The following is a 12943-nucleotide window of genomic DNA, read 5'->3' as shown; positions in this document are numbered from 1 at the left end:
TCAACACCATGTAGACAAAGTGTGATGATCACAGGCATGACTGATAGTCTTCCACTAGGAAGTCTCTGCACTGCCCAGCTTCTCCCTCTAAGGTGTATTCTTTATGTATTTTTTGCTTTACAATAAAACCTATAACCTGAGTGACTGCTAACATGTCTCCTCTGATTATTTAAAGGAAGATGCTAGAAGGGAGGGACAGTCCTTTGTTCCTCATGATGTCTGAACCCAGCTTCTGGCTACATATGATTAGTACATATTCATTTATGATTAGTTTCATTGAATGTATCTAAACCAAGAAATCCATTCCAATTATGTTTATTTTTCCGTCAACTTCTGTCGTGATGGTGATGCTTTTCTGGCAATTTTTAAAATTTGCATGTCATTTATTTTTTGAACCTTAGGCTGTTTTTCCTAAAACAGGATTGTTTTTTCAAAATAAATCCAAAAGCACTGCTGAGTAATAATATTATTAAAAAGAAAATCCCCTCATAACTCAGAAACATTCTCCATTAAGTAAGAAGAAAAATAAACTAATTGTATCATTAAATAAACATTAAAAGCACAGTGTGACATGCTTCATAGCACAGCCCCCATACTTTGAGGAGGCCAACATAAAACATTCATGTTCTCAAGATAAACCATAATTAGTCCTAAAGTAAGAAAACCTGCCAGCATTTCTGGTCACCTGTAGGTAAGGCTTTGAAATCATAAATTCACTTGGTAGCCACAGTAACTATTTCATTAGCCCATTGGCCTATACAAAAGAAACTAAATACACCTGCTAAAGATAGACTTCTACCTTCCCACAGAAAGGGAGGTCAGACATCTGGGCTCCCTCTTTCTCATATACATTACAAAGAGCTAGTTCCAGGTCTTTGAAAAAGGCATGCCTGTGTCTTTAGCAGGCAAGATCTTATTTAGCTTTGGAAAACATTTACATATCTTTCAAAGGGGATATTACAGGTTTTCTAAAAGAATTGTTCTAAGAAAAAGGTCAGTAGAAAAATCTCTCCTTATTTTTCTTTTCCTTAATTTGTATTTGTCCTCACACACCCAAGTGTGCTATAACAAATCCACAGGGAACATTTAAATTATTTTTAGGAAAATAGTGCTATTTGATATCTCTTGGGCTCTGTAGAAACTGCTAGCTTGAGCCATTCTGTCTTAACATTGATTTCTCGATTCCTTGAGGTAATGTCACATCATTGCAAATCTGGGTCTTCAACAATAGCTGTGATAAAAAGCAACCCCTTGTGAAAATCCATGTAGGGTAAGAAAGGAGGTTAAGAGCAACCAATATGGTTGCAGTATTTACCTGGTGCTATATCCAACTGGTTTAAACATCAGTAATTGTGATTATTTAAGAATGAAATAGGGAGATAATTTTCATTCAAGTATGTGTATTGCTTTTTTCAAATAACTGTTAAGCTACATGGAATACACATTTAATTACTTTTGACCTAATTGATTAATAAGCACAACTGTTAACCCTTCTTGAATCTACGTGTATCAAGAAAAAAATTATTGTGACATTAGGTTGTGTGAGAAATTGGAAAATCTCCAAAAATACTGCACAGGTTTATAGAATTGTAGTAAACTCACCTTGGTCTATGGCCCTTCTATAACAATAGAAAGATGCTTGCTCCTTTCCGTTCCCTGAGAATTAAGTGCATATTTTTCTCTACTTTTTTTTTTCAGTACCAGGAATTGAACTCAGGACCTCATGCTTTCCAGGCAGGCGCGGCACCACCGAGCTACATCCCTGACCCCAAGTGCATATTCATTAGAACAAGGATGAGTCTGGCAAATCATTTTACCTAAGAGGAAGGATCAAAGATCTGCGTTGCTATCTAAATCAGGTTTCATTTCTCCTCACCAACTCCAACAATACTGCTGTGTCACAGCAATAATTAAACCTATTGATCATATTTACTTTTGGGTGGGAATTAATGAAAAATCAACTTTCCACTAAAATAGAAACATCTATCCAAAAGAGGAGCAAAACATTTAACTCATGCAATTCACTGAAAATTGGTAAAGTTCTCTGGTAACATATCTCTTTATCAACTAAACACTTATTAGTGTATAGATGTAGCAGTTTTGTGACTGACACCGAAGAGACAACAGTGGAAGGCTGTCCCCAGGCCTGAGCGCCATCCTGAGGGATAAGCAGTGACTTGAAGTTGTTATACTGTAATTAGCATCACGGGGTCCACTGAGCTCAGATGGACATCAGTGTCCTTGTGGCTGAACAGAGCATGTGGACTCAGGCCTCACCCAAAATGCCTTTGTAGTTCCCATGAGCCCCTGCTACATGACTTTTTTCCCTACTAGATCAATAATAGCTAAAAGCCTATTCTTGTAATGGTATGGGTTGAATGTGGTTTGACCCACACTGTACCCACATTGTGACTTTGCTGTATAAATCACCCCTGACAAAGGGCATCGAGGGCTACCCTTCTCATGACCTTTCCAATAAAAGTCTCCTAACTTTTTCCTTTGGTTCTCAACTTCATTCTTCAAGGTTGTGGAAGCGTGAACGCAGTGCATATGACATCTAACAGGTTGGGATTATATTTCTCCTATATCCGTTTTATGTGCATAGATTGTACAGCAGCAATGTGGCTAATTATGCAAATTCACCAACATGAAAACAAATAGGATACATTTAAAAAAAGGAAGTGAGCCTATATGCCAGCATCACTGGATCTGTGAAACATTGCCAGTGAAGGTCACTCGAACTGGAATAAAACACGCCAGTCATTTCCGTAATCTCCTCTATGATTTTCTTTGCACGCGTTACGTTTCCACCCCTCGTTTCTGTTGCCTCATGTCATGTCTTCTATTATAGTGGCTTCAGTATGCTTCCTTCCCCCGTCCCTTGTTGGCAACGTGCAAACCATTTGCTGCAGGTAATTACTGCAGGTGTGCTGAGCCTTGTTGTCTCAGACTGCCCGTCTAGTATGACTGCTCTTCTCCTATCAGAATTTAAAAGCATAGAAGCAAGATCAATGTCTGTTGATGACATTTGGCTTACTTTTTCAATCTCTAGTAACTAATTGCTCTGTTGCATTCATTTGATTCAAACCACAAATCTATTGACAGATGTGCTGCTTAATTAATAAAAGAGGATGAGCCAAACTACAATTTAGGAAGGACTTTTGTAAACCTGAGTCCTTAAAGCCAAAATCAAATACCAAGCAACCAGGGGTTATACTGTATTTTTAAAAAAAATGTTTAGTGAAACATCACTAAAATTTAAAACCAGAATTCATACACCCTGACAAAGACTGCCTTGACATTTGTATGTCCCTCAGCCTGAGTATGTGGCACGTATACAAATATGTATATACAGAGATAAATATATACCTATATAGATGAAAGAGAGACCCAGAGACAGCAAATAGAGATAAATTTTGAGGTGAGGCCTTGCTCTGGCCTAGAACTCCTGGGCTGAAGTGCTGTTCCCACTGCGGACTTCTGAGCAGCTGGAACTAAAGCTTGCACAACTGGGCCTGGCTTTGCTCATACTTTAGACTGACTCTCTTCAGATTATAAACAGCCTGACCTCCCTTAGGGCATCTACTTTAGAAAGCTTGTACTTGCACTTTCTGTCTGTTTTCCTTGAGATGTAAATAGGTTTAAAAGCTTCTTGCTGGATTTACAACCCAGGGATGTCCCTCTAAAGCGTCCAAGATCTATCTTACTGAAACGGAATCAAGATAAATAGCACTGTCCTCTCCCAGCATCTTCCAGAAGGTAGAAAGGAGCCGAACTTGGATCTGCTCCTGGATCCAAGTTGCAAGACCTCCTCCTGTTGCCTCACGAAGATATGAGAACACGTACTTTTCACTTGGTTAAGGACAGCTGGCAGACACAGGTGTCTCTCTCAACTCACCTCCTGGAAACTTCCAACTTTTGTTTCAGTAGAGTGATTTCAGGTTGAGTTGTTGTTTCTCTTTCTTATTGCAATAGCTTTGAATAAAAGTGGTTCTGCCTTTTAACTTTAATGCAATTTTTACTTTGACAGCCCAATAACTGATGAACTTATTAAACATATTCAAAACTAGCCAGTTTTTGTTGCTGTTGTTTGTCTGTCACAGCTTTTTCCCAGGACTTGGTCTGGGCTATCAGCTCAGGATTATGGAGCTTGAAAAATAAGAGCCAAGAAAATCAGCATTTTCCTTTCCAGTTCATATTAGTAAGTGATTTATATTTCAGATTATTAATTTATCATAGAATAATGAAAGATATATTTGAAAATAAAATTTATATCAATAAATTAAAATTAAATTCAATAGTTTGCTATTCTTTTTCCTTTAATTGTATTGGCTCTTGACAATGTACAGATAAGGGAGGAAAATATTTAATCTGCATCAAGCTATGGCATGCAGTTTATTCTGTTTTAACATAGTAAAATCTATCACATAGTGAAGAAATTTAAAAACGTTATTGCTATTATCCTTTCCTCGAACTTAGAGTGATTTTATGCAGCATTTGAAGCTGCTTTATCGTCATTGTTTAGATAAGGATTGTGGCCTGGTTCTTGAATGAGTTGTTGATAAGCTCGGACTGCGAATTCAGAAAGAGTTCAGGGGATCTAGGGCCTGCCATTCATCAAGGAGGAAATATGAGAAAGTGGGAGGGGAGAGGTGGCAGGGCTAGGGGGTGAGTTCAGTTGCTGACAAGACGAGCTCATGATGCTGAAGATGGAGCCCAAGGGATTTCGTTGTACAAGAGAGCCTGATTTACAGAGAGACAGCAGGTCAGGGGAGGCGCTGGGAGAGGCTTGAAGACAGAGGAAGGGCTTTCAACAGAAGGGGATACCCGGGACTCTGGATGGAGAAGATGGAAGAGAGGAGAGAGCAACCCTTTCTAGAGGTGAAAACAGCTCTGAGTAAACCAGTCGGAGTTAGAGCTGAGCGGGGGTTTTGTGACCAGGTACTGCTCTGTAACACTGTGTCCATCCCCGTCTTTCCAAGAGACTAACACAGCTGTCTCTGTCCCACGCGGAGAAATCCCCTTAAGTTGGTGTCACTCCCTGCCCGGGAACACTGTGCGCTGGGACTCTTCACAGCTTTATTGATCACTGGTGTGGCGAGCGGGGAGGCTGCCCAAGTCTGTACAGCGGGATCACGAGTGCGAGGCTTGACTCTGACGCCTCCGTAATAAAATCCCCAGGGAAAAACAGAATAGCAGTTTCATGAAGTTGATTATTTGCCCTTCTGTGTACAAAAGCCAATGCCGAAGAAATATGAACAGAGCTCCCCTCCCTGTGTGTCGCTTTCCCTCTCCTCTCCCTCGCACATTTTGAAACTTAAAATAATTTATGGGGTCTTAAGGTGGCAGCGCATGGTTGTAGAAGCCCAATGTTGTGACTTTTCCTTTTCCTTTAAATTTCTTGACTTCATGGACTTTCTAACTTACGCTTTATTTTAACAATTCGATTATTGATGTTAATTTTTACTTGGTTAGTACTTGCTTACAGTACATGAAGTTGGCGCTCATCTTGAGGGTAGTCACATGCACACCAGAGATTGCTTCCTTTTTAATCCCCTTCCTACCCACCACCCTCCGTCCGTCCCTAATCCCCTTCCTTCATTTTCACTCCGTTGTTATTATTACTCTTAGCTCGTGTTGTGACACAGACTGTTTACCCTCATCGTGGGTGTTTGGCTCCTGTACACCACATTTCTTAATTTTACTCACTTCCCCTTCCCCTCCCCACTTCCCCTTGACCTTGGTCTCCCAGAACTCTTCCCATTTGCAAGAAGCCTGTGACCTTGTTTCCTTCTATCCATCTTTCATTTTGTTCTTTATTTATACTTTGTCATACTCACATGAGAGATACCATGTAGTATTTAAACTTACACATATGATTTATTTCCCTGCATATCACTGTTTATAGCAGCACAATTCATAATAGCTAAATCCTGGAAGCAGCCTGTATGCCTGTCAACAGATAAATGGATAAAGAAAATGTGGTATTTATATGTGTTGGAATACTACTCACTTGTAAAGAAGGATATATTTGAGGGATTTGTAGGAAAATAGATTTTAAGTTTTTAAAGAGAAACTCTAGCCACAACACTTCATATTAATGTCCCAGTTAACTTTTTTAAAAGTCTAAACATGTTTTGAAATGTATAAACCCAACTGAAATCTTCCTTGATTCCAGTATGCAAGTATGAAACATATTATCTATGTTCTTAGATTTAATTTTTTGAAATATTTTAATTTTAATCTGTATTTTTCTTTTTCTTTTCTTTTTTAGTTTTTTTCTTTGAGATAGCGTCTCACTATGTAGCTCAGACTGGGCTCAAACTCACAAGGATCTTCCTGCTTCAGCCGCCACAGTGCTGAGATTACAGGTATGTGCCACCATACCTAGATAATTTAATCAGTTTTATAAATTTTCATTGAAAGAAAGGATAGTATGAATAAACAACAGTATGAATAAACAGAAAAAAAAGCACTAGTTCCTGGGTTAAATCACTAGCACTATGCATAATCAGATCCTGCCTCAAACCTGCTCCCTCACCCCACACCCACCAAAAGGAAGTTTCAGAAAACAAAGTATAGGTCTAAACCTTTACTGTCATAGTGGAACAATAGCACCACCTGATGGTTAATACAGAAACTGCAAACATGAAAAGAATATGAAGCATATTTTAAAACCACACTTGTATGTGTACAGCCTCGATTTTAATTGAGAGATAAAATATAATTTTAATAACGGAAAAATATTGGATAATACACATTCCTAAGATTTGTGGGATTTTTAGTCTATAATGTTAACCTGAGTATATCCTAATTAAAAAAGAGGCTGATTTCTCTTTGTCTCTGATGTGATTATAAAATGTGCGACACATCTAGCTTATTTACTCATACAAAGTAGTTAAGAACTATCTAATAACTACCTCTTTTTCACATGAATTACCTAATCTTTACAGAATGTTTATTGAAAGAAAAAAATCAGAATGTTTGATGTTATGATTTTTTTTTCTTACACACACTTTGGCTTTGCTAACATCAGAGCATTCCGCCATTGCGTCGCAGATGGGTCGGTTTCTGCAGTATTTGCAAGAATCCAGGAATAGAGCTGCAGACCGTGTGGCAGGAGGTTTTATGGGCTTCAGTGCCTTGAGCCCCTCTCTCAGTTACACCAAATCTGCACCTATTTTCCCTATCAGAATAGTGCTCTTCACTTTCATGATTCCATGAGCTTTCCGTAAAATATCCTGTAGTATATCTAGGGTTAGTAGTGAAGTTGCTGACAAATGCAGGAGAATAAGGAATTTTATCAACTGATGAAAGCCTTGGGGAAATTTTGTAAACAGGCCATTTTCTCTTCATTATTTTCCAATTTCTTCCCCGATTCACTCACCCTGCCCCAAAGGGATTCATATTTTCAGGAAAAGCCCCACTAGTCTCACACTTAGAAAATTACTTCACTATTCCTTCCCTCACTTGCGCTTTCAAAACTGTTTTTATTCTCTAAAAGATCAAAATTAGAAATAAAAATCATGATTGACTCACAACAAAACATGACTTGAGCCACCCCACCACAGTGTGTTAGTTTATAATTACTACTTTCCAGCCCCAACTTCTTAGAATGACTTGGGAAATTTTAGCAACTAGATTTAATTATTTTTGGACGTGGCTTAGATACTGTTGGTTTTATAAATTCCAGGGATTACTCATGCTGTACTCATTGCTGCCACCACTCAAACAAACTCTAGTTAATGAATTTCAAGAAGGAACAGATTTTTACATTGGCTTAAAGAGAAGAATGTACCAAAATCCTAATGTTTGTTTCCTCTGAATAAGGAAAAAGAAAGTGGGAAGGTGATAAAGTAACTCAAAAAGTGTGAAACTCACAGGATACAAACTATAAAGGGCCGTGTTTTTCTCTCATTGCTACCTTACAATTCATTCTGTAGGATTATATTTTCCCCAGCCTATTAGCAAAATTCTTATATTCTGTAGCTGTATGGAAATTTGAAATATGAGAAAGGTCTTATGCCTCAGTCCCAAATAAGAACTGATTATATTCTCCTGAATGAGGGATGGATAGAATAGAGGAAAAAGAGACAAAATAATGGAAATGATGATGGAGACGACTATGATGATGATGGTGAGAATAACAATAATAATAATATAATAATACCCTATCAGGCTGCGTAGTCAGCTCTTGCCTAACACTGGCTGGCCTTAATGTCTCCCATTATGGCAGGCCTCCCAAAGCTGGCTTATTTGTGGAGTGCAATTGTAGGTTCATGTTGACCACTGAACTGAGCACCTCAGACAGAACCTTGCTGCCCAAGGTTGGCTTCTCTCAGACTTACTGCACACTGTTCCTGTTTCCAGGATGACTGCTTAGCAGGGAACATTTTGGGACAGAGTTCCTTGGAAGGAAATCCCTGGAAGGACACTTGTATTTCATGGCATCTTTAACATATGGAAAATATTCATCTTTGGATTTCGAGAATGTATCTATTTTTTCCTTTCTTTATATTGAGGTCTTTAGTCTTAGGGAAAAAAAGGCATTTCTGCATTCCTTTATCCTTTCAACAGACTGGGACTTACATTTCATTTTGGCAGGACTGCCATTCAGCAAGTAACAAACTAGAGAGGAAATATCAAGTCTCTTGTCTTTAAAAACATTTTCATCATTAGTATGATTATCTTAGGGCTTCCTTTCAATTGATTTGGGGGCTCACAATCACAGCTATTTTTTAGACATTGTTTATAACAATGATGGAGAACCTTTTAGAGCTTTCAATGGTACAAACAGCCTGTGACACCAAGGCACCAAAACCAAACAAACAAACAAACAAACAGCCTGTGATAGCACGTGTACCATAGGTTCACCACCACTGGTTTATAAACTCATTTTTCTTCCTTCTCAACCTACTTTTCCAGGCAACAATTTGCAACTAGTGACATGTACAAATAGTGACAATATAAGTGTGATTCAATGATTCAGAGGACATTAATATTGTCATCGCTGCTGTGCCTTTTTGCAGATGGAATATGTATCTTCCATTAAAACATTAATCATTTCTCTGGAAAGCTGTTTTTAATAGGGTTTTATTTTTCAGAATGGAAGATTTGCTTACTTTTGTTAGTTACTACCAGACTTCTATCTCTTTAATGATCAGAATCTGTACCGCCATTTCATGTGCTCATTTAAAGAAATTTCTATTCATCTCATTTGCTCATATTTTCATTGGGATTTTTTCTTGAGTTCTCAGAGTTGTTTGTAAATTCTAGATACAATGCAGAAGTACATTCTCCACACTTTGGATTGTGTTTCCACCTTTCTGGACTAAGTTGTTTCAGAGGAGAAGTTGGTTGCTGAGAAGGAAGAGGACAATAGGAAAGTGTCTGAGGACAGCACACCAGCCAGCAGGACTCCAGACTTTGCAGCCTGAAAATTGCAAAGGTGAAAGAGTCTTCTTTGAAAAGAGAGACCCAGAGCACCATGCTCCAGAATGGCAGTGGCCTAGGGAATTTGTCCTTCTGGATTGAACTCACAGCACCAAACAATCCAGGCACTTGAACCCTAAGGCTAAGAGAGGAGAAAGCCTGGCTACTGCCCCACCTGGCTGCAGACCTTGGCATCATCCATGTGGTGCTGGTTTTTGGTGTATGCAGAATGCAAGAGTTGTGGGATCAGGAAGGCTTCTGCCCAGATTGCCAGGCAGTGTGCCCCTGAGAGGGGCTGTTCAGCGGTGAGTATGAAGCCAAAGGTGCAGAGGAGACCCCAGAAGATTGGAGAAGCCAGAAACATGGACCATCTGAGGAAAACTTCAAGGAAGCAACAGGACCAGGGCAAGAGAGAAGCTACAACCCTCGAGAGTGTCAGGAACAAAGCCACCTAAACCCTTTGGAGTTCACATCTTGCTGCAGACTGCCTCAGATGCTGGACATGGGACTGCATGAGGTTGATACAATATAAAACATAATCCTGTAAAAGCAAAAAATTGTATTCTATTAAGCTCACAAAAAATGCAGGAAAAAAATGGGTAGGGGGAACAGGAGACAGGAGAGAGTAAATGTCAGAAAAATTCAAATCTTGAGAGTTGAAAAGTCATTGTTGGCTTTGAAGTTGGAGGAAATTGGGGGAGGTGTATGAGTTAAGAAATGTGAATGGTCTCCAGGACACAAGAACATTGGGGCCCAATTATTAGCTCGCAGCAAACCAGCAAAAAACAAAACAGAATGGACTTTATTCGTGAAATGCCCTATAGCTGAATTCTGCCAAAAAACTGAGTGAACTTAGAAGAAGCAGATTCATCTCCAGACCTTCCATAAATGAATATAACCTTAACTTGATTTCAGTTTGAGAACTATGGAACTGAAAAACAACTGAACTACAACCTGCCTGGACTTTTGACATAAACAAACATGAGATATAGATGAATTTTGTTTTGACACTAAATTTTAATAATTCACCATGTCACCAATTAGTACTCCAGTATAGTACAAACAATGCGCTGTGAGTGGGTAATGAGAATCAAGTTTCTTGCTGTCAGAGAAAGACAAAAAAGACTAGAATGAACTTTCTTACATTAGATTTCAATTGGAAATATCTTTCTATCTAATCTATGTCTATCTATGCACATGGATAAATAGAAACAGATACTGAAGTATGAGTATTAACATGAAAATCCTGCTTTTTAAATGCCATTCTTAAATAAAAGGAATGAAGGATCCTCATGAGGGGAAATACAAGAGGAACTGAAACATTCAGTGGTGCTAAGAAGTGTGTTCAGTTATGTGGATGTGTCAAAGCAACACCTAATTGATAGTGCTCCCAATAATTAAATATGAAAGTTTGTTGAAAATTTTAACATAATATCCCATAAATTTAAAAAGTAGCACACACAAATCAGTGAATAAATATAACAAGGGGAGTGGGATAGCTCTTTGTTAGAGAATTCTAATTAATGTATATTAAAGAAGTGATGAATATAAGAAATCACTGCTGGCAAAACCACGTTACATGCATGACAGCATCAACAAAGGATGCCAAAATGAGGGGAGAAAGTTTATCAAATAGGAAATGGCCTGGGGATTTAGTTCAGTGGTGCTGTGCCTACCTCACAAGTGCAAGGTCATGAGTTTGATCCCCAGAACTGGGAAAAACAAAAAACCAAATGGGACATTTACATGGTCTCCAAGTATCTATTTTTTTAATAACAAAAGGGAAAATATAGTGACAGCAGTCATGCTAGTAGATACATATTTCAACCAAATGATCAAAATTCCATCATATACAGATGTGAATCCATCATATACATCACGTATTATTTGCACAATGTACTAGGAAGAGCAGGACATCAGTGTGTATCTACATAAATTATGGGAAAGCATCACACAATCCCAAGTCGAGGAATAGTCAAGAAAACAACTGTCCATGAGTCAGGTCCAGGTTACAAGTGGCAGCTGGCCAAGATCTTGTCTCCTGATTTTCACATATTTTTGTAGTTTCCTCACACATTGTTTCAGACACGGTAGGTAGAATTTTAAAGATGTCTGCCCCTCTGTTTTATCCATAGAACATGAGTCTAAGTGGTGTGGTAAAGGGTCCTTACAGACGCAATGAACATTGTCTGAGCTGTTTGATCAATGAAACGCAATACAAGGGACATGGTACTTCTAAAATTAGGTCGTACAGCGTACCATCGCTTGAGATTTTATTGTTCTGTCACTCTCCTCTGTGTCATTCACCTCGGCCATGTCATCAGACCATATGAACAGGCCCACGTCCTGCGGAATGGAGTTCTTTAACCCTTATACAAACATACTGCTAGTTACTTTTCTCTCTTTGCTGAGACAAAGTACCTGATATTCAAATTAAAGAGGAAAAGGTTTGTTCAGCTCATACTCAGTCCATAATTGGATGGCTCCAAGGCAGGGTAGCACATGGCTGCAGAACAACAGTTCCTGGCAGCAGAAGACAGCAAAAGCAAGCAAGCAAGGGAAACTTAACAGTATCTGTCTGCCCCTTGTATCTTGTCCAAACTTCTGAGATTCAGGTAGTGCCAAACCAATCAATGTACTGGTTTAGTAATCACAGGCCCTCAATCCCGGCTTCACACATTCTAGATCCACCCACCTCTGAAAAAGCCACCTATGACTGCATGAGGTTTTGGGGGGACATCTAAACTCAAGCCATTGACACACACGTTTTTGCAGGCAGGTCATCTAATTCTGGTGTTTCTTTAATGTTTCCATAGTCTTTCGGTAAGCATCTGATAGACCTCAGATCTATGCAGACCATGCAGCATGACTGCTCCTGAGCTACAAGAGCTACAGCTCATAGCTATAGAGTTATGAGACAATAAACATTTGTTCTATGCTATCTGAGTTTAAAGTTGTTTGGGACTCAGCAACAGAAAAGAAAACATTGTGAAAGAAAAGGAAAGATGGACGGACTGTTACAGATTGGAAAACTCAAAGGATCACAAGAAACACATTTAATGTGGGATCCTAGCCTGGATCCAGAGTAGGTAAAGTCAATTAGTGACCAATATGATTTACAAGTACTGTGCCAAGCACTTTGATAAACCAAAATGCACTAAATGTATCCCTTCCACATATACATTACTTCTACACATATCAGATGTCTTACAATAAACCATTTGTAACATATGATTACTTATAGAAATCTTCTGCATCAATCTGTTATGTGCAGAAACTATGTGAAAGAAAATTAATACATATTTCACAATGAATGTAGTTTATATTTAATTAAATACATTTGTTGAGATATTCAAAATCATCAATTAAATTACATTCAACTTCAAAAGTATAATTTCCCTTCCCCAACCCTAAGTATGCTTTATTCACAAACTGAGATTAATCAAATTTCAAAATCTGTGTCATTTAATAAAGTCACTTGATCTAAGGAAAACATTCTAAGACATTATAT

Source organism: Fukomys damarensis, unplaced genomic scaffold (genome assembly GCF_012274545.1).
Source record: "Fukomys damarensis isolate Sample0158 unplaced genomic scaffold, DMR_v1.0_HiC HiC_scaffold_3, whole genome shotgun sequence".
Classification (NCBI taxonomy): Eukaryota; Metazoa; Chordata; class Mammalia; order Rodentia; family Bathyergidae; genus Fukomys; species Fukomys damarensis.
The sequence above is the reverse complement of the archived record's forward strand: the minus strand, read 5'-3'. Positions refer to the sequence as shown.